General features: G+C 44.9%; 1 protein-coding gene across 3 annotated transcripts in view; it reads left to right on the top strand.

Moving 5' to 3' along the window:
* ASTN2 (astrotactin 2) overlaps window positions 1-25,350 on the top strand; it is a 1,048,656-nt gene that overhangs the window by 848,637 nt on the left and 174,669 nt on the right. The gene's annotated exons all lie outside the window — the stretch shown is intronic.

Genomic DNA, 25,350 nt, shown 5'->3' with positions numbered 1-25,350 from the left:
GGGGAGGAAGATATCACTGAAACACTCACACCAGATAAGTGAGAACAAACTGCTGAGTCCCAAGAGAGGGCCAGGCCTGGGGGTTCACAGTGGGTGACCGAGGGTCACATGGGGTCAGAGGAGGCTTGACTTCCTTAGTGGAGTGATGTTGGGATAATTTCTTGAGGTCAGGTGCATAAAGCAAAAGTGGAGGACTCTTCCTTTGGCAGAGGAAGACCTGAGAGCATTCCAGATTGAAGGTGCAGCTCCTCTAGAGGCCTGAAGAATGTGCAAACGTGGCCCGTCTCCCTGGGGGCCAGATGGGGAGCTCTGTGGGTGCATCCTAGAGTCTTGCGATCCTGGCCTCATGGGACCAGATCGTGATGATTGCACAGTGCCTGGCATTGTAGCATGTCATAGGCTTATCTTTTCTATGATAAAAATGCTACTTTCCTAAACTGACCCCGTCCTTTTTCCATGCTTCCTTGGGTAGTACTCAATCAGTTTGCAAGTACCCAGAGTGCTAGGGACATGGCCTTCAGAGCAGGATCCGCATTTTGTACAAGAGAGATGGTTGGTTAACCCAAAAGGTCAGAATGCAAACGGAGGGATTTCAAGAGTATTCTCTCACTTTATAAATATCACTGGAACTCATAGAGAAAGGATACCATGGGTGGAATTATACATAAGTAAAAGGATTTCCTCCTGTTGACCTTCCAGAACAGAATGGAACCATCCTGTTATGTGAGAACAGGTGAGAACTTCCTTCAGTTATTGGAGGTGCTTAGTCAACTCCTGAGTCCCAGGGCACTGTCAGGAAGTGTCACAGAAGGGGTGTGACTTGCCTGAGGTTCGTGGGGCTGTTCTGGTCTGATTCTGGACCAGGGCCAGGGTGTACTCTGCATAATCTTGGGGACCCTTGGACGCTAGCTCCTTTGGTGGTTGGGGTCTCCTTCGGTCTATCTCCAGGAATGTGCTGGAAAGGAATCCTTCATTACACTTTGTGGTTTTGAACAAGCAAAGCAGGAAAAAAGTCTTAATGATGGAGAGCTTGATTAATAACATTATTCTTCCCCCTCCACCTGTTAAATGACCCTTATACAGCCCAAAGCCACAGAACTTAGCTAAGTACAGCTAATGCTTAAATGTATAAGACTTTGGGTGACTGCTAACTTAGCTTTTGGGTGAAAAAGAGGAAGAGGCTCCAAGTGTAACATGTCATGGGCTTATGTTTTCTATGATAAAAGTGCTATTTGTCTAAACTGAGCTCTTCCTTTTTCCATGCTTCCTTTGGTACCTCCTCTTGTAGGTAGTACTCAATCACTTTGCAAGTGCCCAGAGTACTAGGGACATGGCCAAATGTGGGAGAAAACTTGTGTCATGGGGAAGAGCCAGATCGAGGTGGATTTGAGTCCCGTCTCTCCCACTGATTATCTGGGTAACCTTCATTTCACTCACTCATAAAATAGGCATTACATAACCTACCCCTTTCCATTTTGGGGTTGGGAGTAATCTCTGGAAGCACTAGAGAACTGGAGTACCTGTAGTCTCTAGCAGGCTCCCCCGGATTGCTGCATGTTCTTGGGCATGGATGCCTCTGCTGTCTCTACCAGGCTCCCCTGGATTGTTGCATGTTATTGGGCATGGATGCCTCTGCTGTCTCGGTCTTTGTTCTTCCCTGGTGACTCAGTCAGTAAAGCGTCTGCCTGCAGTGTGGGAGACCCAGGGTTCAGTCCCTGGGTTGGGAAGATGCCCTGGAGGAGGAAGTGGCCACCCACTCCAGTACTCTTGCCTGGAGAAGCCCATGGATGGAGGAGCCTGGTGGGCTACAGTCCATGAGGTCACAGAGATTCGGACAGGACTGAGTGACAGACACTTTCTTCTGGTCTCGGTATCTGTAGGATGAAAAGTATGGGCTAATTTATCCACAGGCCTCTGTGGCAGATCCAGGGTCAGATCTAGATGCTCCCCTGAAAATAAGTGATGTATTTTGAGGTTGGAAGAAGCACCTTGTAACCTGCAACTTATTTTCCACCCAAAGATATTACCACTTGTACTCCTTAAGTTAACATTGGGCAGAGAAAGATTCTTATATCTTGCACTCCATCCCAGTGACCCAGCATTTATGAGTAGAGATGGGTATTAAAATCATACACTCTCTATTTTACAAATAGTACAACTGAGACCTAGAGACAGGAATGACCTGCTGTAGGGCACACAGCCAATTTTGAATTCAAAGTAGTCAGCCATGGCTTCTGACTTCGGAGATGTCTTTTGTTTCACACTCAGAGTCCTCATTTGTGAAATGGGTGGTAACTTTCTCTGCAGAGATCATATAGAAAAATTAAGAGAATGTTTGCTGGTGTTTGGAAGGCTATAAAATACTCTGTATCTCTGGATGATTTTTTTTTTTTCTAGTGCTTGGGTCCCCTGAATTCCAATAATGTGATTTTTTTTTTTTTTCTTTTTCTTTTCCATGCTGCCCTAGGAAGAGCCATGTGTAATTTTGGTCTTGTTGTGGTTTTCTAACCTTCTAACAGATCCTTTCTCTCTGCCAGAAAGACTTGTTTACTCAATTTACACTTCTTGGCTCAAACTGAGAAGAAAAATTCCAAATGACCGCTCTTTGAAAAGAAATTAACAGCCAAGATCCGCCCGCCCTCCCCACCTCCGCCACCGTTATTACCACAACCATACCCACGGCTGGGACCACTACCGTTAACAAGGCCAGCGTCGCCACTGCTGACAGCACCTCACACTGGGCGTCTGTAGATTCTGTGCTAGGAGAGCTAATGCAAGGGGAAGTAAGACCCAGACTGCGCCTTCAAGGAGCTCGCAGTCTAGGGGATGACGCACAAGAGCCACATCACATAAGTAACTGTAATTGCTTGCATATGCTACATTAATGCATGATTTACTTTCAAACAACACAACAGACATTCCAACAGTGTTAGGAAAGAGGGAGGAAGAATCTCTGGAGCCGGTAAATCTGGAAGAGTTTCTTGCTGCAGGGAAGGTGGATGTGGGCGGTCGGTGGATATAGTTTGAGACTAGTCTGTTGATGATGGAGATAGTCCTATGTACCTGATGTATTTAGATTATACACCAAAAACTCTGCCAAGGGCTTTATGTGTTTTATCTCATTCAGTCATCCAAGAACTTCTGAGGGAAATATTCTCATCATCCCAGTTTAATAGATGAGGAGACTGAGGCTCAGAGAAACTTGAAACTGAGTCTCTGAGATGCTGAAGCTCATCTGGGCCAGTTTCTGATCCATGGGTAGAATCCTGGAGGCCATGTGTTTTTATAAAGACAGTTTGTGACACATAGCCACGCTCATCCCTCTACATATCATCTATATCTGCTTCTCAGCCACGACGGCTCTGTTGAGCAGTCACCCCAGGAGGCGGTAGGACACACCAAGCCCAAAATATTCACTCTAGTCCTTTGCAAAAACTTTGACAAACCTTAGCCTAGACTAAGGTACGTTGGAAAAGAAGAGGAAAGAAAGTTATGTCCGATACTATGTGCCAAACGCATAGAAGAGTAAAACCCAGCAAGTATTGAGTGCCAACTATATGCCTGGCATTTTAGAAGTGCTCCGTGTGTATTCATATGTGTTCGTTCTTTCCTTTGGCACATTTGAAGTGTGCACTAGTATGCCTGTTCCACAAATTTAAAAATATCTGAGGACTTAGGTAAATAATTTATCTAACATAACGTAGCTAGTGACTCTGACCCAGGAAGTCTGCGTCCAGACTGTGTCTGTTTAGTCAATCATTCGTACAGTTGGGGAGCGATAAAACTGGAGAAGTGATGCGCAGAAGACCGGCCTGTGGAAACTTTGAATTCTGGGCTGAGGGATTTGGGTACCACATGAACTATAGGGAAATCTTCAAGATTTGGGGTCAAGGGAAAGACATAACTGGATGTGAAATTTAGGATAATAACTACATCAATAACAGTTAGAGGTTGAATTGCAGGGACCAGGACTGGTTTTGTGTTCAGGTTTGTTAATGTGGGGTCTGCAGATCACTGATCTTAAATGGTTATCAGATCTCCATCCTCAGAAAATTTGTGCAGAATTATATATTACTGTATTCCCCACCCCACCCCCCACCCCCACCGCCCTGGGAAAAGGGTATATGGCATCAGCAAAGTTCCTAAGTATTTTTGACTCAAATGTTGCAGGACACCATGATAAGAGGACCAGTTAGTTGGGGTGTCCACAGTGGAAGTCTGCATATGGGATGTCTGGGAGGATGGTGATTCAGTTCAAATGATTTTAACAAATATTTATTAAGGGTCTCTTATGGGCCAGGCACTGTTCTGGACTTTTGAGATACATTAAGGAGCAAAATAGGCACATATGACAGCCATTTGGAGACTTAAATTTCTCCTGGAGTGTATGTGGGAGACATAAGCAATCAGAATAGTAAATAATCTAGTATATTAAAAGGCAAAGAGAAGGGAAAATAAAGCAGAATAAGAGGTCAGGAGTGCCTAGTGGAGTGTGGAGACTTGGCTCTCAGAATATCACAAAGTCAATCAGGGTCACTTAAATTGAAGATGGGGGAAGCGTTTTGTTTTTTTTTTTCATGCAGGTTCCTGGCTTCCTCTTCCTGATTCTGTTTCTCTAGAGGAGTGAGGCTGGAGAATTTTCATTTTTACAAGCTTCCCAGGTGATTCTGCTGCATGCCGAACTTGAGAACCACTACTCCAAAACATGGTTCCTACGGCGTTCTCATTCTGAAATTCTTCAGGGAATTCCTTGCTTAGGGATTAAGAAAGTCAAGTACTTCTAATCTGGAGTAAATCTCCTCTGCTATTGTGGGCCACTTCCTCTCCATCGGTGCATTATAAGGAGGTGAACTGGCCAGGAACCAGGCTGTCAGGCAGTTCTTGGCAAGAAGGAAGATCAAAGAGAAGAGGGGGATATAATCCACATATTACTCAACACGCTTATGGTCAATTACAAAAGAGGAACTTAATGCTTGGCTTGCCTCCTTGCAAAACTGGAAAACATAGCTGTTTCATGCGACCAGAAAACTACAAGATTCTGTAAATATGCATGACATATAGACTTAGCAAATGCAAGCATTTTGCGTGTCAGAGTGTATAGAGCTCTTTTTGTTGTTTTTTTTTTTTCCTCCATGGGACATTGAATTCAGTTAGCAAATGTAGGAAAAAAGGAGAACTGAAGAATGCCTTTTCCTGGTATGTTTAAGTACAACCATTTACTGAGCACTTCAACTGTGCAAGGAGGTCTGCTCAAACACTTTATGTACTCCCTTCACTGAACCCTCTCATCAACCCCACATGTTGAGTAATGTTATTATCTTTCTTTCCCCCTTGGGAAAACTGAGGCATAGAAGTTACATCACTTGTCCCACAATACTATAAATAAGAACTGGTACAGTCAAGGTTTGATCTGAGCACTTCTGCTTTTTCTCGTTTTGCTATACTCTCTTAGCTACTTCCCTTGTACATTTTAATGAAGTGTAAAATACGAAGTCTAATGTCTACTAAGGACACTGTCGTTGCCTAACATTGCCTCCTCCTGCTACTGTGTCTTCATTTCTTTTACTCAATGGCCAAGATATTTGAAAGAATAGATTACCTCTGCTGTCAACACCGATTCAGCCCCGTTCACTCCAGGACTGACTACCCCCACCCCCCCATCCAATGGAAATACAGTGGCTTCTCCTCACTGGTAACTATTGGAGATAGCGTTTTTGCCATAAATGATGCTGCCTTTCTTTTGGTAGGCATCTATTGATTTCCATTCGGCTCTTGCAGTCTGGAAAGCAGTGAGACATCCTTGATGATTCTCTGTCCTTCATCTGTGCTCATCCCCCTCAAACTACAGCTCGTTAACAAATCCTGTAGATTTTTCTTCTTAGGAATTTCTCAAATATGACCACTCTTACCCACGTTGGTCCAAGTCTTGGCTGGATGGTTGTAATAGTCGACTAACAGTGACCCTTGGCTCCTCTAATTTATTTTCTTCCTGGTAGCCTGACTGATAGTTTCCAAGTTAAGACTTGCTTCCATCACTTTTCCAATGAAAACCCTTAACTGGCTTCCGGGTGCTCTCAGGATCCAGACCAGGGTGCTTACTGTGGCCTCCAAGGGGCTGCTCAAACTGGCCCCTCCAACTTCATACACCTCCTTTTTTCGTGTACCCCTCTTCCTTCTGTGCTCAAGTCAGTGGTCCTCCACTTCTGTGGCTTCCACAGATGCTCTTCCCTCTACTTGGAGTTTGTTTTACCCTCTGCTCCTTTTTTCTTTGCACTGAGTTAATTGTTTCACCCACCATATTGCCGAGGCTTCTAGATGTGATAAGATCCCCTGTGTGTTTCTTTGTTTACTTACTTTCTTGAATCTTTTTTATCTTTCATAACAGCTATCGTAGTTTCTCACTGTGCTCTTATGCATGTTGTCTAGTTATCTGACTAACGTCTGCCCCTCTGCCTTTTATTATTTTAAGATGACAGCAGTGCCACTGGAGAGGGAGAGCAGGTAAACCACGTCTCACAAATGTTGCAGTGCCTGTATCGGAGCATTCCCAGCAACAGCTTGCTCAGAGACTCCTGAGCATTCTGTTTCCCTGATTTCTGTAATAGCCATTCTGATATTGAGTCAAAATATTTTCCTATACAGTAGGAGATAAACTCCACAAGACCAGGGTCTAGACAAACTTTTGCTCAGCATTGCACCAATAGCTTCTGCCTCATAGTAGAGTTCAATAAATATATATTTAATGAGAATAAATAAGTGTAAAAAATGAATGACCAACTTGCATCAACATGCTTCAGTGGTGCTTTCACATGTGCTAACTCCCTTAATTCTTGCAATAGTCCTATAAAGGTAGCAGTGTTTATCTTCAGTTTACAGGTAAGAAAACTGAGGCTCACAGAGAGGGGATACCTCCCTCTGAAGCCCCCAGGACTGGCAGAGGTCAAAGCTGGGGCTGGAATCCCTTTTCCAGCTGTCCCACCACCACTCATCCATCACACAGTCCTCGTTTATCTCAGGGTGTCAGTCACAGCAGCCAGGAACGTGCTGGGCTTCCAGAAATGGAGCAAGTGGAGGCCCCATCCCTGCTGGAGCTTATCCCTGTTCACAGGGGGTTCTTCTTGGGTCATTAGGCAACTTCCGTCATGAGGGCACAGAGAGAATTCACCAGCAATTCAACTCTCTCTGTCCATTTCTCTCTAATCTTAGAAGAAGAAAAAAAAAGTCATTCCAAACGTGCCTCCCCTTCATCAGGCAGGTGCAGTTGGAAGCAGCATGAGTTTGTGACATTACACAGGTGGGTGATCTGGTCAACAGAGTCCCGTCATTCCTTGTGTTTCTGAGCAGAAGGGTCCCAGGCATAGCGTTAAGTCCTGGGAAGAGAGGAAACCCTCAAGGAATTAGTGTCTTCTTGGACTACGTGTTTCCTTTCCATTTTAGATTCTTCTCCACATTTTCCAATGTGGGGGAAGGGCATTGCCAAATTCCTGGATTTTCTGCTACCAAACTCCAAACCATTTTAGTTTAGAGAATTATAACATACACGAAGGTAAAGTGACTAGTATCGTGAATCTCTGTGTATCTGTCATCTTTAAGGTTCAGTAATAATCGGCTTATTCCAACCCTGCATCACCGGCTCTCTCACCTCAAACACAATATAATTTGATATATAAATGACAAAGTTCATATTTCTAAAATATAAGGACTCAAAAAATATCATTATTGTCGCCTTGCTTTCCAAGCTAACAATTCTTCTACACCATCAAATATATAGTCATTTTCATTTTTACTAGATTTTCTTGTATTTTCAGTATCAATTCATTCAAACTGAGATCCAAGTAAGATCCAAACATTACGTTTGGCTGATAATTAAATCTCTTTTAGTCTACCAGCTTCTTCCTACAAATCTTTTTATTCCTTGTGATATTTTATTGAGGAAAATGGGGATTTTGCTCATTGCAGCTTCATGGTATTATTTAGCGTGTTCCTCTACCCACTCCAGTATTCTGGCCTGGAGAATTCCATGGACTGTATAGTCCATGGAGTTGCAAAGAGTAGGACACAACTGAGTGACTTTCACTTTCACTTTCTGTCCCTCCATTTCTTGTAACTTGGTAGTTAGGTGTAGAGGCTCAACCAGGCTTGATTTTTTTTTGCAATCCACCACAACCAGTATTGGTAGAATTGTAGACCACAGTGATGTAATAAAATAACTTGATATTTGTCTTTGATGCTGGTCATTTCTGGCACCAAGTCCTGACTCTTCCCTTTCTTTGCATGACTTTTGGCAAGGGATTCTGAGCCTTAATTACCTCAGCTGTGCTGTCAGGTTAATAATAACGATGAATAATTTCTGAGGTTATTGTATTAAATGAGATGGGCATCTAACATGCTTAGCCTTGCACCTGGTGCATAGTAAGTGCTGAGTATAGACAAGCTCTGACTTGTCTTACTTCCCCTACCTTCCTGTTCTTCCCCTGTTTGTCCCCCTCCATGTTTTATCATTATATTACAGTGCCCATGATGATGAAAGAACAGACACACTCAGAAGTGGAAGAGATTCTGTAGGCATCTAGCCCAGCCCTGGTCTGTGGCTTGATTCTTTTCTCCCATCTCCTGTTGGATACTCCCAGGAAGAACTTGCTCAGGGAGCCCTAAGCAGCCTGATCTCTCACTACTGGGGCATCCTTCTTTATATCCAGTCAAAATATTTCCTTGTGCATGCCTTGTCTGTGTTGTTTCCAGTCCCATCTATCAGCACTGCACCAAGATAGACTTATCTCTTGACTTACCAAACAGAACATATGGAATCAGAGAGATGAAGATTCAAATACCAGCTTTGCTACAAAATTTCTCTATGCCTTTGAACACATTACTTAAGTTTTCAAGCTTCTTCTTTTTTCTCATGAAGAAAATGGGATTAATAATGTCGACCATATAGAGTTGTTTCACAGATTAACTGAAATGATCCATGTAAGATGCTTAGCAGCAATGTTTGGCTCATAGAAAGCAGCTCAGTAAAAGTCTGTCCTCTCTCCTGGCTCTAAGCGACAGTGTCTCAGGTGTCTGGTGATATCTTTGGACTCTGTTGGGCTCTTCTGGTAGTCACCCTCGGTTCCTTCGATTGCTTTTCATCACATGAGTCTGCTTCTCATCTCAGACTCAGCCTTAGCCATTCTGAGTGTTTGCCTCTGAAAGAACTCCAGTATGCCTATATCCTTCTTGATGTGTGTGTGATGGAGAAAGAAGTTAGAACACACACAGACTGCTTTGCTTGCCTGCAGAATTAAGGGTAGCATCCAAGTTTCTTGCTTCCAGACTTTTGGCTCTGTCCTGTCACAATAGCTTCTATCTTTACTGTCATGCTCATAGTATTCAAAACATAATTTTTGGCTCATTAAAGGAAACGGGGGCTCAGAGGGAAAATCTCTTATCAGTGTCACACAGCCAGTAGTTACGGAACCAGAATTTTGAAGTTGCATCTGTGTGGTCCCATAGCCTGTTGTTTCAATATGTAAGCTATAGAGACGACTGCATCTTTGGCTCCTTTCTCTGTTCTTGGACGTGGGCAAGCCTGTTCTGTCATCAGTGGCCTTTCTTGGGATCTCAAGTCACCTCCTGTCACTATCTTTTCCCTCACCTTTCCTTGATGGTAAAACAAGCTGTTCTGTTTTTACCTTTCAGTCACTTCTCAGCCCTTTGGAAGTTGACTGGTTACACTACCTACTTGAAGTCGGTGTCTTCACTCCAACACCCTCATCTCAACATTGTTCTAGAAACATTGATTCATTCTTAAAAGAACTTGGGCTTGGCTCCTTTAACTTGAGATTGCCCAACCTGAATCCTTTCCAGAAATTATGGCTTCCCTTCAGAAACTCAGAAGGAATGCCAGGAAGTGGAAGCACGGTGGCTGCCTGAGGGCGGGGCTCCCACATTGGTGAGGCTGTCTGTCCGTCCGTCTGTCCCTGGTGCCTCACAGTTACTGTTTCTCAAGCTTGCGGGTCCCATTTTGAGTGGGACTGGAGGACATAGGGATGAAGGGTATGTCCAAGGTAGTTATAAGGTAGTTATATTGTATAGGTATAATCTACACTTATATTTATCTATATATATATTATTTTTTTTATTTTCAGGAAGGCATTAATGTAACATTCGGAGTAAAGCTTAATAGTGAGATTTTGAAATGTTAGGTGTTTGAGTGAGTTGTTTTCCCATGGTTTGGAGTCCATCAGATCTAGATTTGAGTTCCATATTTTATGCTTACCTGTCGGATGTTGCCAATTCCATGGACACTTGTAAAGGGCTTCCCCGGTAGCTCAAACCATAAAGAATCCACCTGCAGTGGAGGAGACCTGGGTTCGACCCCTGAGTTGGGAAGATCTTCTGGAGAAGGAAATGGTTACCCACTCCAATATTCTTGCCTGGAGAATCCCATGAACAGAGGAGCCAGGTGGGCTACAGTTCATGGGTCACAAAGAGTCGGACACAACTGAGCAACTAACACATATGCACGATGGATGTTAGTGAACAGGTGACTTAGCCTCCCTGAACTTCCTTTTCTCTTCAGTCAGATGGGAATGATAAGATTTGCTGCCTAGGCTGGTTCTGGATATTATATTGGGTGACATATGTGAATATGGGCAGTATAAGAATCAGATGACCTAGGCTTACATTCTTCTTTTCCTGCATACTGGAACTTAATAATTGCTGAGAATCTCAGTGAGGAGGGTAATAGTATGTAACTCACAGAATTGTTGTTCGGTTGAATATGATTATATATGCAGAGCACTTAGTGATGCCTAGGGTGAGTAGAAACTTGATTCGTGTTAATTGCATCTTCTCCCCCTTCCTTTGTCTTCTTCCTCTTTATCCCCGTTCTCATTGTTTTTTCCTTCTCCTCTCTCCTTCTTCAACTCTTGCTTCTGATAGAGCATCTAGCACAGAGTAGGTGCATGATAACTGTAATCATCTTACCCCCCAAGCCTCTGCTGATTGAAAAACCAAAAGGGTAGTCAGTTCACAAAGACTAGGACAGGCCTGCTTTCCCAAAGGCAGAGGTCATCTTACTGTCTCTGATAGTTGGTTCTAATAACATGTTTTTTCTCCATTGGAAAAAATACTAAAAAGAATAAAAATAATTCTGAGCACAGATGTGCCTAGAATCACTGTTGCCTGTAAATAATTATGAATAACAATGGTACTATGTTAATAATAAGCAATAATAATTCAGCATAATTATCTTCCATTTGGAGAATATCCAGGTTTAGAGCTTTGTCAGTACTCTATAATTATCAAATATATGTGTATGTGTGGACATATGGGTGGTTCTGGCATTATCTTAGGGACTTTATAAAGGATTTTTATGCCACTCTTTATTGAGGTGTAGGTATCAATATAGCCCCATTTTACACATGTGGGAATGAAGTGCAGAGAAGTGAAGTCACGTCTATTGAGTTTGCTCAGTGATGACATTGAGACTTGAATCCAGGGATCTGGTTCCAAAGATCGTATGCTTATCCTCCATGCTCTGCTGTTCCTCCAGCATATGTAATGTCCTTTGCTGGATTAAGGGATCAAGGCTTCTCAGAGTCCAACTGATCAGGGTGGAAATATGGCTCCAGTGAACCGGGTAGAAATCTCCCTTTTCATGATTTCCTTAGCCAGATTTCCAAGGCGCCCTCTCCAAGGCAAAGATAAAGTCAGTGTGGGTCCAGACAAAGCATGTCCCCTCCTGCCCCCTGACCTTTCTTTCCCTGCCCCCACCCACAGGCCCGACCACGGGGGCCCCAGATGCTGGGGAGGCTGCCTTCCTCAGACGCCTCCTGAGGGAAGATGGGCGTACTGGAAAAGTGAAGTCACCAGTGACCGCAGAAGGGAAATTGCACAGTCCTTTACTCAGGAACTCACCACGAACTGAAGCTAGCATTTAGCAACAGAAACGCCACAGTCTTGGACAAATCCCCCTCTCAAAACCTTCCCACCCGCCTCCCAGCTCCAGATGGCCTCACCAGAGGGGAGAGGAGTTGCTATCTGTCAAAGGACAGCAGGCCCAAAGAGGCAGGTCTGGCCTGTTGGGTGTGGCTGGGATCGCTGGCTAAAGGCTTCCCTTAGGAAAAGTGTGTGAGTTCCATCCAGGTTCCCCTTCCAGGACGGAGCGGGCCAGGAGCAACGCCTTGGAGGAGACAGGCCGAGAGGAGGAGCAGTCCGCTAGAGAACTCGGATTTGTGTGGGACTGAGAAGCCCTTGGCAGTTCAAGGTCACAGGGCAAGATGCCTTGGGAAGATGACTCACGATTAGATGGATGAGGCTACTGATATGGCTGGGTCTTCTCCCAGGAGTTATAGCTGATGTCTCCTATTGCTCATAATTGGTCTGCTATTCGTCATTTTCACAATTGCTATCAGCTCAGTGACAGGCGGGACAAATAGTCTGGAGATGGTTTGGAAGGCTGTGAGCACAGTCTATGGCCCTGCTGACTGAGCAGGGCGATAAGGATAACACAGATCAGACATGAGAAGAGCTCCCACTCTTCCAGTTCTCAGCATTTACCAGTCATTCATGCAATGCTTATTCCTATCACAGACATTTATGGAGTACCTTCTTTGGGCCAGGCCTTGTGCAAGGAGCTTACGATAAAATAAAGCGATGAACTCACAGTTCAGTGGAGAGAACAGACATGCAAATGGATAAAATCCTGTAGTTCATCAATGGATGTGCCGTCCAAGGTGCCATGGGGGCCTTGAGTTCTGTTGGGAAATCAGAAGAGAGTCTTCAGAGAAGATTGCCGTCGTAGTGGGTCTTAACTAATGAGAATGCTTTGTTTAAAGGTAGAATGGAAGAAAGATATTATAGGCTGAGGGAAGCCATGAGCAAAGGCACAGTGGCATGAGTCTGTTCCCTGTCTGGCTCATGACAGATGGCTACCAGAGATGGTATGCAGGGCTGGGAAGCCTGTGTAGTAGGATGTGATGTTGAGGAGATTGTACAGTATCACTGTGTAAAAGGCCCTGTGTGCCAGGCTAAAACAGAGTATTTATTTTCAACGTTTTTGATTTTTTTTTTTTTTTTTGCTTTTTCATGAATAGAACTTTTAAATAAATGAACGATGAAAGAATTTTACAAGATAAGCAAGAGAGAGGGGATGAAAGACAGACCCACGCTTCCCATAACACTGTTTCGACACAGCAACACAGAATATTTATACTTGTCGCAGTCATAGCTCTTTCACTGGTAAGAAACAGAAACCGAGCTGAAACTGCCTAAGGAAAGGATGGAGAAGTTATTATAATGCTATAGTGATGTCTCGTGTAACTCGAAGACTGAGCTCGCAGGATTAAATTAGCTCACACTGGTGAAACATTTAGGCTTTGGGATTTGACGCACTTATGCGTGAATTTTGGGCTTTCCTTGTAGCTCAGTTGGTAAAATATCTGCCGGCAATGCGGGAGACCTGGGTTCAATCCCTGGGTCGGGAAGATCTGGAGAAGGAAATGGCTACCCACTCCAGTATTCTTGCCTGGAGAACTCCATGGACAGAGCCTAGCAGTCTCCAGTCAATGGGGTTACAAGAGTCGGATACAACTTAGCCACTAATCCACCACCACCAAGTGTGAATTTTGCTCTGCCAAATACTAGCTATGTGACACAGGCAAAGAACACAGAGTCCTTGGGGCCTCAGTCTCAGATCAGATCAGATCAGATCAGTCGCTCAGTCATGTCCGACTCTTTGCAACCCCATGAATCGCAGCACACCGGGCCTCCCTGTCCATCACCAACTTCTGGAGTTCATTCAGACTCATGTCCATCGAGTCAGTGATGCCATCCAGCCATCTCATCCTCTGTCGTCCCCTTCTCCTCCTGCCCCCAATCCCTCCCAGCATCAGAGTCTTTTCCAATGAGTTAGCTGTTCACATGAGGTGGCCAAAGTACTGGAGTTTCAGCTTTAGCATCATTCCCTCCAAAGAAATCCCAGGGCTGATCTCCTTCAGAATGGACTGGTTGGATCTCCTTGCAGTCCAAGGGACTCTCAAGAGTCTTCTCCAAAACCACAGTTCAAAAGCATCAATTCTTCGGCACTCAGCCTTCTTCACAGTCCAACTCTCACATCCATACGTGACCACAGGAAAAACCATAGCCTTGACTAGACGAACCTTTGTTGGCAAAGTAATGTCTCTGCTTTTGAATATGCTATCTAGGTTGGTCATAACTTTTCTTCCAAGGAGTAAGCGTCTTTTAATTTCATGGCTGTAGTCACCATCTGCAGTGATTTTGGAGCCCAGAAAAATAAAGTCTCACACTGTTTCCACTGTTTCCTCATCTATTTCCCATGAAGTGATGGGACCAGATGCCATGATCTTCGTTTTTTGAATGTTGAGCTTTAAGCCAACTTTTTCACTCTCTACTTTCACCTTCATCAAGAGGCTTTTTAGTTCCTCTTCACTTTCTGCCATAAGGGTGGTGTCATCTGCATATCTGAGGTTATTGATATTTCTCCCGGCAATCTTGATTCCAGCTTGTGATTCTTCCAGTCCAGCATTTCTCATGATGTACTCTGCATATAAGTTAAATAAACAGGGTGACAATATACAGCCTTGACGAACTCCTTTTCCTATTTGGAACCAGTCTGTTGTTCCATGTCCAGTTCTAACTGTTGCTTCCTGACCTGCATACAGATTTCTCAAGAGGCAGGTCAGGTGGTCTGATATTCCCATCTCTTTCAGAATTTTCCACAGTTTCTTGTGATCCACACAGTCAAAGGCTTTGGCATAGTCAATAAAGCAGAAATAGATGTTTTTCTGGAACTCTCTTGCTTTTTCCATGATCCAGCAGATGTTGGCAATTTGATCTCTGGTTCCTCTGCCTTTTCTAAAACCAGCTTGAACATCAGGAAGTTCACGGTTCACATATTGCTGAAGCCTGGCTTGGAGAATTTTAAGCATTACTTTACTAGTGTGTGAGATGAGTACAATTGTGTGGTAGTTTGAGCATTCTTTGGCATTGCCTTTCTTTGGGATTGGAATGAAAACTGACCTTTTCCAGACCTGTGGCCACTGCTCTGTTTAATGGGAGTGATGGAAGTACCCGAGCCATGGCATTGCCATGCAGATGAAAATGACTCCTCACGCCGAACACTGAGCACTGTGTCTGGCATGTACGTTGCTCAGCAATGCTCCCTGTTACTTTTAATGCTTTAAAACCCAACACTTCATCTTCTACCTGAGATGGATGAGAGCTAAAATATAGAGTGAACTGACAGGAAAAATAGCTCTCTGCCTGAGGATCATATAATCCTATCATCTCTTCTCTGTACATCTTGGGAAACAGACAGCTGACAGAGCCCCATGCAGCAGCATCTCAGTGGGTTGTGTATTTATTTCTTTAATAGTTTTTCATTTAGCAGAGGTAAGTGTGGCAAGAAGGGGTCTGGCCACCTTTCAATGTCTTCCCCGTGTCGCCCAAATTAACAAGCACTTCTGTTAGGCTCTCATCCTTCAGGCGTGAGAGGCTTGGAAAGCGTAGTTTATCCTGACAGGGGAAATTAGGTGTCGTTCCTGTGATTTATAGAGCCATAGATTGAGCTGCACAGGTTCTCATACAGGAAATGGGTCCTTGCCCATTAGTATGCCTTTACTGTGTGGTCTTGTGAGTGGGGGGCTCTGACTCAGAGGCTGAAACGGAGGGGTGGGGTAAGGGAGGCCCAGGGACAAAGTGTGGGAGCCTCTGCTCTGCTGCATTCGGTCTGGGGGACTTGGGCTGGGATGTCTTCTCTGACCCTACACGTGCTCATCTGTAAGGATGACTGAGAACAGGAAGAGCTGCCGTATCCACAGGTTGCTAGGAGTCTTACAGAAGCTAACAGAGCCCTAGCACCAGACCTAGAGTGAAGAAGAGCGTAATAGGTGTCTGTCTTCTTTATCCCCCTCCTGCCCTTCCTTGAAGACCGTCCATGGTATGCTCAGCATCTGGGCTGTCTTCTACAGAGAGGATGCTCACTGCTGGAGTTTTGCGGTAGGCTTTACTTTTTAGAGCAGATAGACATTCCCAGGAAAACCCTCGGTGTAAAGGGCAGAGAGTCCCTGTATGCTCCCTGTTTTTCCCACATGCCGTCTTCCCCACCATTGTCATACCGCACTACAGTAGTGCATGTGTTACAAGCGTGAGCTGGCACTGACACATCATTAACACCCGAAGCCCACAGTTTACATGAAGATCCACTCTTGGTGTGCGTTCTGTGAGTCCTGACAAATACACGATGACATGAATCCACTGTAATAGTGTCCTACGGAATAGGGTAACTGCCCTGAAATCTACTGTACTCCCCCATTCCCTCTTCCCTCCCCCCTCACCCCTGCCGACCGCTGACCCTTTTGCTGCCTCCGTAGTTTTGCCTACTGGCATGGACCTTTAAGGGGTCCCAGGTAGTTTGTCTACAATGGGAAGTGTTAAAGGGGGTGATAGAATTGTGAACAGCTTTATCCAGAAGACAAATCACATAATGATTAGAAGCAGCCGTGTTCTGGGATGTATGTCCAAGTTGAAGCAAATACAGGTGACGATAAGGCCCAGAGAGGGTAACTGACTTACTCACGTCACACAGCAAGTTAGGCAGAAAATGCTAGAGCTCCCTGGGATTCTCCTGTCTGAAGCACTCATGCTCTGTGGCCCCTTCCTGTGAGACTAGTCAGTCCTCTGACTTCTGTTGCATTGAACTATATAAGATTGCTGACATGTGACTCAAATGTAGGTGATAGTTATCTATTGCATTTTCATCGGCCCATTCCCATAGGTTCAGTGAAAAATTTCAGTATATGTTAAATGGAATCAAGAACTTAGCATTTTAAAAAAATGGATGGTCTCCATTAGATTATGTGTTTGGAGGCTTTGCGTTTCAGAGCGCCGGCTCTAGAGCTAGACTTTCTGGCTTCAAATCCTGAGCACACCACTTCCTAGCCCCGGGATCTTGGGCATAAGTGTAACACGGAACATGATAATCATGCCTACCTCTCAGGTTGTTGGGAGAATTAAATGAGTTAATACATCTAAAGTACTTAGGGTTATTGTGAGAAATAATACATGTAAAGCATTTAGAACAGTGCTTGGCTTGTAGTAAGCAAAGAGTCAGACATGAATGACTGAGTGACTGAACACACACGAGCATGCAATAAATGTTAAGTGCTATTACTAATATCCTCTACTGAGTAAGAATATTGTTCATGATGATAGGATCAAAGGACCTGAGTTCACATCCTTGTTCTACCCTTTTTAGCTGGATGACTTTGAATAGGCTATTTCACGCTTCCAACCTCAGTTTCCTCATCTACAAAACGGGGACAGTAACAGTAGAACCTGCTTCATAAGGCTATGGACAGGATTGAATGAGATGATGTACATTAAAGTGCGCACCACACTCTCAGTAAATGTTGCTATTATATTTGTTTCCTATCTAACAGCCTAAGAACTTGGTGGCTTGAACCGAGTTCCAAAGGTTGGCAGCCTTGTATAGTGAATATTAGTTGATTTGAAGACCTTAGTTTGTTTTCTGCCAGGTGTGTGGTGTAAACTTGGACAAGTCACTTTTCCTTTGGGGCCACCTCGTCTGCGCAGTTGTGAAGGCCAGTCTCACCTCCCAGGACTCTTTCAGGTCTGGGGTGCCAGGGATCTGTGCAGTGAGAACGTGTGTCAGCACTTCAGAGCTCTCTCTAGCTCCTGGGATCAGTACGTAGTTTGTTTCTACTTGCCTTTGCTCAGCTGCTCCCTAATTCTGACTGTTCTCAGTAACCTTTCAGGATTATTCAGACGTGAATTACCTCTGTTCAGTTATGTATTCCTGTGCTATCCCCAAAATTGGCAGCTTAAAATGATGATCATTTTATTATTGTCTCTAATGGTTCTGGGGGTGACTGGGCTGAGCTGGTCAGTTTTTTTTTTTTTTTTAATTATTTTTTGGTTGTGCTAGGTCTTCCTGGCTGCACACACCCTTTCTCTAGTTGCAGCGAGTGGGGGCTCGCCTTCATCGCGGTGCACGGACCTCTCGTTGCAGTGGCTTCTCTTGCGGAGCACAGGCTCTAGGCATGCAAGCTCCGTAGTTGTGGCTCACAGGCTGTAGTTGCTCCACAGTATGGGCAATCTTCCTGGGCCAGGGCTTGAACCTGCGTCCCCTGTATCAGCAGGCGGATTCTCACCCACTGTACCCACCAGGGAAGTCCTTGCTGGGCAGTTCTGACTTGGTTCCCTCTTGTGGCTGCAGTCACAGGGTCTCTGTGGCTCACCCATGTGGCAGGTGACCCTGGCTACTGGCTGGGACCTCAGCTGGGTCTCTTGGTACAGTACCTACTCGTGGCCTCTCCATGTTGGCTGGGCTTCCTCACAGCACGGCAGTTGGACTCTAAGAGTGAACATTCCAAAAGACATGACATGGAAGCTGCCAGCTTCGGAAAACCTGAGCCCAGAAATTGAAGCAGCAGTAGTTTGGTAAGCAGGTGTAGAGCACAGACTCAAGGGGAGAGAACCTGGATCCCGCCTTGTGCGGAGGAACATGTCAAAGATGTTTAGGGTCATGTTTTAAAGTCATCACAACTGCCTTCCTACTCTGTTTGGGAATAAGAGATTAAAATCAACTAACGTTAACCACTTCTCTTCCCAAACATGTTCTCACATATCTGTTTAAGTATGCACCCATTGATTAGTAACAAGATGACCAGTTAATCTCCTCACTGTCAGGACATACCAGCATCACTTATTTTTTTCCACAAAGAATGGGGGCGATAGCCTCTGGTCTCCAGCCTCTGGTTTCCAAGTCCTGCAGCTACCAGGACAACGAGTGATGGACATTTCCTGTAGACACTCTAGGGGGTGTGCAGATGGCTGTATGGCAGGCGGCTCAGGTAGATCCTATCTAAGAGGTCCAGGCCAGGCTCTAAAATACTATTTCTGTCTCTGCACAAGCCCTGCTCCGATGCCTTCCTTAACCCTTCCATGCCCATCCATCCTAGCTCCTCCTGACCAATTAAACATGGTCAACATGGGCTCAGGTACTAATCTCCCTACAAAACTAGAATGCCAGCCACCCCCTTTCCTCCCATCTCTCTCTTGGGCCCTATTAGCATCTTACTTTAGATCTGAGTACTTCCAGGGCAAACAGGTATCCACCTACCCTCCTCCAAGCTGTAATCCCAAATGTCTCCAAAAGGCATTCTACCAGCAAACCCACCCCAACCCTCTTTTCAGTGACTCCAGAGAAACTGAATGTTTTTAAGGTGATCAGTTGCATTGCTGTCATCTCTTTTGCTGGAAAAAGAAAAACAGCAAGTATACACATTCATTCTTTGGCCAAGCAGCCTATTACCTATATCTATGGAATTTACCACATGTTTTTGGGACCCTATGATATGTTGACTCCTTTGCTTGCAGCTGGGGAGAGAGAGAGATGAATCAAATATATTACCTTGGCTTGGAAGTGTTCCCAGCCTGATAAGCAAGAAGTGCACATAAACAAGCAAATTTCAAGAGAATGTGAAATGTGCAAAAATTGAATGAGAGGAGAGAGAGACAGAATCTCCCAAGTGTGATAGGATCCTGGTGAACAAAACATGCCCTGGATTTTAGCAAGGAAACATAAGTGGGGAAAGGGCATTTTAGATCAAAGAGAGAGTATGAGGAAAGGCTTGGTATGAAGCAGTGCACTCCTGTAAGATCCTGTATGCTGGCGCCTAGAGCAGCAATGGTGAGGAGGAGATGGGAGAAGAGCCACAGGATGAACAGCAGAGGACTTTGAAAGATTAAGAAGTAGAGGCCTCGACCAGAATGTGGTGGAGCTTTTGAAGGGGTTCAAGCAAAGTGTGGAGAAGGCAATGGCCACCCACTCCAGTACTCTGGCCTGGAAAATCCTATGGACGGAGGAGCCTGGTAGGCTGCAGTCCATGGGGTCGCAAAGAGTTGGACACGACTGAGTGACTTCACTTTCACTTTTCCCTTTCATGCACTGGAGAAGGAAATGGCAACCCACTAGCAACCCACTCCAGTGTTCTTGCCTGGAGAATCCCAGGGATGGCGGAGCCTGGTGGGCTGCCATCTATGGGGTTGCACAGAGTCGGACACGACTGAAGCGACGCAGCAGCAGCAGCAGCAAGTAAGGTGGGTGGAGTAGCAGTGATGTTTTAGAAAGCTGGGAGAGGATGTGCTGGGAAAGGTCAGAGCTGGAAGGCTAGCTGAGTTTATGACAGTTGCCTAGAGAAGAGGCATTACTCACCCACACCAGTAAGACAGCTGTGGGGTCAGGTGAGAGAAGTTGGTTTGAGACATATGAGGTAGAGGGAGGAGCCCAGAGTAACCCCCCAGTTTCTGGCTTGGAGGTACCAAATCCATGTGAGATACAAGTAATCTTAGGGGAAGGAGAGCATCACACATACACATTTACCTGGCTTTATGATATCGGAGAAGGCAATGGCACCCCACTCCAGTTCTCTTGCCTGGAAAATCACATGGACAGAGGAGCCTGGTAGGCTGCAGTCCATGGGGTCGCAAAGAGTTGGACACGACTGAGTGACTTCACTTTCACTTTTCCCTTTCATGCACTGGAGAAGGAAATGGCAACCCACTAGCAACCCACTCCAGTGTTCTTGCCTGGAGAATCCCAGGGATGGCGGAGCCTGGTGGGCTGCCGTCTATGGGGTCTCACAGAGTCGGACATGACTGAAGCGACTTAGTAGTAGTAGTAGTATGATATCATTTATAAACTTGGTTCATGTCATTCAGAATTCCATGTGAACTTTTAATTCAATTTAACAAATATTGGCTGACTTATGTTACCTGCTAGAGACTGTATCAGGCACGAATAGGGAACCTGGGGGTAAAAAGGTAGTCTATTCCTTTGTCTCTAGAAGGCCTTTCATCTCCTTAACCAGTATGGCTTGAACAGCCTCAAGACCACGCTTATTAATACTGAATATAACATATTCATCAAGACTTGAGTGAGAAGGTCAGGGCATCTTTGTGGTTACACAAACTAGAACCATCTCAGTGTCAAAAGTAGCAGACTTGGTGTCAGCCCCTGAGTATAACTGTCAATGGAAAACATAGCCACCGTAAGTATAGAATATGGAATTTAATTCATTGGCTTAGTGACTTTCCATTATATATAGATGATCCCAAGCATCTATCTTAAATATGGAGTGTCATCTTGAAGTTTAAGATTCCTAAGACATTGTCAGAATTTTTAGAGCTGGAAAGTCCTCTTCCTTTGCATTTCCATAAACCTCTGGCGTGAGTTACTTCATAACAGTTGAACCATATTAATTGTAATTGTGTATGTCTTCATCATTAGACTGTGAGTCCTTTGCAGTTCCCAGGAGGGCTTCCCAGGTGGCCCAGTAGTAATGAATCTGCCTGCCAGTGCAGGAGACAAAAGAGACGTGGGTTCAGTCCCTGGGTCGGGAAGATTCCCTGGAGGAGGAAATAGCAATCCACTCCAGTGTTCTTGCCTGGAGAATTCCATGGACAGAGGAGCCTGGTGGGCTACAGTCCATGGGGTCGCAAAGAGTCAGACACGACTGAGCACAGGTAAGTCAAGTCCTCTGGAGTGACTAGGTCTTGTTCATCACCTTTCTTAGCATCTAGATGGCACATGGTACGGAGGAGGAAGTTCAGGGAATTAAACCTTTCAAAATAAAGCTTCTGTGTCCTCATTCTACAGATGGAGACATTGAGGCTTAGTGGGAGAAATAACTTATGCTGAGTTCAACTAGAGAAGTAACAACAGGGTCAGGAATAAATCCCTGTTTATTTTGATTGCTTAACATTTTTGTGGCTGTTTTCTCATCCTGCCGGGCTTGGTTTGCTAGCTAATTAGCCAGAAGTTGGAAACATTCGCTAGCAGTGAGCAAGCCTTCATTGTCATGAAAACAAATGGCCATGCAAATGTAACCCTTAGCCCTGTATTAAGGACAGGATTTGTTTCTTAAGTCCCTTCATTTACTCAAATGCTAAGAGTCAACAATGCCTCCAGTGTAAAGTTTTATTTTCCTCTGAGAACACACGCAGACACACACACATGCACACACACGAACACCACAGAAGCACGTGGTACAAGCCGAGCAGCTGAAAAGGATGTTTTGGATGAAATCTTGGCATTTATTGTTCCTGTGTGACCAGAGGTAGTCAAGGTTGCCAGAATTCAGATGGACTTCAGTTCAAATCCCTACTCCTCCACGTATCTGTGAATGGAGATAGGACACCTATCTCAAAGGGCAATTTTGAGGATTAAATGGAGGAACAGAGTCACTTCACCGCTAAGTTGCTCTATCGCCATGAATGAGCCAGCTAGCCTTTCTGGGCCACTGTATGTGCATCTGCAAAACGGATTCAATTAGATGATTTACAGAGTCCCTGGAAGCTGGAACATTCTATGCTGCTTCTCCCTCGGGATCTATTTGGATTTGGGATGAAGTGTTGCAAGCACTGGAGACATAAGGAAGTGTGGACCTGAGCTGACGCATGTTGGCTCCTGCTGCCTTGCAAGGGCTCCCCGTCTGAAGCAGGCCTTTTATCAGCGTGCGTTTGAGCTCTGTCCACGGTTTGCCTGGCCGTCGCTGCAGTCCCCATTCTGTTCCCCAGGGTTTGGGAAAGAGCCAGTGGATGTGGAGATCCACAGGCAGGGTTTCTTCCCAAGAGCTGCTTGGATGGTGAAACTCACAAAGTCCAGAGAGATTTCCTGTTTTGTTTTTCACAAGCCCCAGTGACCATTGATTACAAAAACCATACACACACACACACACACACACACACGCACGCACACACACACACCAAAACAAAACACATACGCAAAACAGGATGTTCTCCCTCCTCCCTTTGCTGGAGTCCAGGGCAAGCTCTTGCCATCTGTGTCACTTTCACCCATGCCTCTGGATTTCCCCATTGTGATAATGAAGCCCTTAGCTGTAGCTGGAGATGTTACAGGATCATAAGCCACGAGCAGTTTTACATGCTAATTCAAGTAAGGGGGAAACTGCGAATGGAGGAAGGAGAAAGTCTGACAGTGACCTCCTGCCAGCCCACCTGGTTTCTGCCCTCACGAGAGCGCCCCCCTCTGGTGCTGAAGGAGAACAGACGTTTATTCCTAACATCAGTTGACTTGTAGGCAAGTGTTAGTCACTCAGTCGTGTCAGACTCTTTGTGACCCCGTGGACTGTAGCCTGCCAGGCTCCTCTGTCCATGGAATTCTTCAGGCAAGAATACTGGAGTGGGTTGCCATTTCCTTCTCCAAGAGATTGTTCTAACCCAAGGATGGAACCTGGGTCTCCTGCACGGGCAGGCAGATTCTTTACAGTCTGAGACACCAGGGAAGCCAACTTTAGGTAATGTAGCAATATCAAACCTTAGTAAGGACAATGCTATTGTTGTGTGCCAGACTCTGACCCACATAAATTATATACAAACAATGAATGGGATATATTTATACTTTAAAAGTTGTTCATTGGGAATTTTTAGTTTAAGTTGGCATCCTGTGTTTTTATTTACTGAGTCTGGCAATCCTACTTGGAACCAACCCCGCTATCCCAAGTAGTTAAGTAGAAAAGACCTATAATTCTGAGTCACAGAGGTCTGGGTTGGGATTCTCTTTTCATCATCCGCTTGCTGTGTGATCTTGGGAATACTACTTCACTGCTCTGATTCCTAGTCCTCACCTGTAAATGAAGATTGTAGAGTCTGTTTCTCAGGACCGTTGTGAAAATTCCCCTTTAATTCCCTTAAAGTATCTTACACTGTGTGGCTAGGTGCTTCCTGAACACCGTGCGTGCACGCTAAGTCACTTTGGTCGTGTCCGACTCTTTTGCAACCCCATGGACGTTAGCTTGTATTATAGTTCTTTTTTATTTCTTTGGGTCGCTATTCTTAATTCGGGAGACATTAGATCATTTCTTCATCCCTTAGGAGAGAATATGAGAAAGGACATAGGGCAGGAATAATCGAAGCCTTCTCATCAGAGGCCTTGAGAGGACTGTGTTGGAGGCTCACACGATAGTGTTCCTGTTGCACGTCTTCTCCTTCTAGGTCTGTGTTCTTTGCTAAGGAGGCACACCCACATTACATGAATGTGCTGTGCTTGAGTCTTTTGACCAATGCAAGATGCAAAAAGTGTCACCTGGGTAATCAAGTGTCCTTAGTAGTAGGTGTTGGGAAGCTTTAAAAAGTACACAGAAAGTAAAAAATCATTAAAGAAAAGAGAAAGGAAGAAAGCATGTGGAACCTGTTACCTGGCAAAGAATAAAAGATCAACACTCTCTGGAATCCCCAAGTTTAAAGAAGAGCTGTCAGACATTCTGAATCCCCAGTGCCATGCAATGGCAGTACAGATGGAGCGATTAAAGCAGAAAGCATGGAGCTTCCCAGGCGGCTCAGTGGTAAAGAATCCACCTGCCAGTGCAGGAGATGTGGGTTCTATCCCTGGGTCAGGAAGATCCTGGAGAAGGAAATGGCACCCACTCCAGTATTCTCGCCTAGGAAATCCCATGGACAGAGGAGCCTGGCAGGCCACAGGCCACGGGGTCATGAAGAGTCAGACATGACTGAGTGCCTGAGCGCACACGCAAAGCAGAAAGCACATCTGAGCCTAAGCGTTATGATCAGTTTTTCAGTGTCCATTAATTTATTTAATAAATCTTGACCGAATAAGTGTTCTCAGTCTCATGAGAAGACTCATGTGGATAAGGCGTGGCCTGTGTTCTTGGTGAGATCAGAATCTGTTGGGTGAGACGGGCAAATGAATGTGTTGGTTAGCTGTGACGCAGCACGCTGTGGTGTCTGGAAGAGAAACCTGCTTCCAGGCCTAAAGTCAAGGTAAGGTTCCCATAGAAAAGAAGGGTGTATTTGAGAACAAAAGAGCAAATTGGTTTCCAAGATGGTGGTGGGGTTGAGAGTACTCCAGTAGAGAGGACAGGGTGTGTTTTTTTAAAAAAGAGCAAGAGACAGTGAAGCACATTGTAATTAAATAGAACATTGATCACCACTTAGAACAAGGGTCAGCAAACCAGTGACCTTCAGAATGAATCAAGCCTGTCAGCTGTCTTTGTAAATAAAGTTTTACTGGAACTCAAACATGCCCATTCATTTAAACTATCGTTTATGTTGCTTTCATGCTGCAAAGGCAGAGTTAAGTAATTGTGGCAGAGACTGGCCATAAAGCCAGAAATATTTACTATTTGGTCCTTTGCAGAAATGCTTTGCTATCTCCTGATTTAGAAAACACTTTTCCTAGACAGGAATTCAGTGTTGATGGCCATGGTAATGGTTGCATAAGTGTGGATGGTAGCATGCAAAGGAAAATCAGGAGTGGTGAGAGATGAGACCACGGAGGTG

Source organism: Bos indicus x Bos taurus, chromosome 8 (assembly GCF_003369695.1).
Source record: "Bos indicus x Bos taurus breed Angus x Brahman F1 hybrid chromosome 8, Bos_hybrid_MaternalHap_v2.0, whole genome shotgun sequence".
In the NCBI taxonomy this organism is placed as follows: domain Eukaryota; kingdom Metazoa; phylum Chordata; class Mammalia; order Artiodactyla; family Bovidae; genus Bos; species Bos indicus x Bos taurus.
This window is presented reverse-complemented; position numbering and strand designations above follow the sequence as displayed.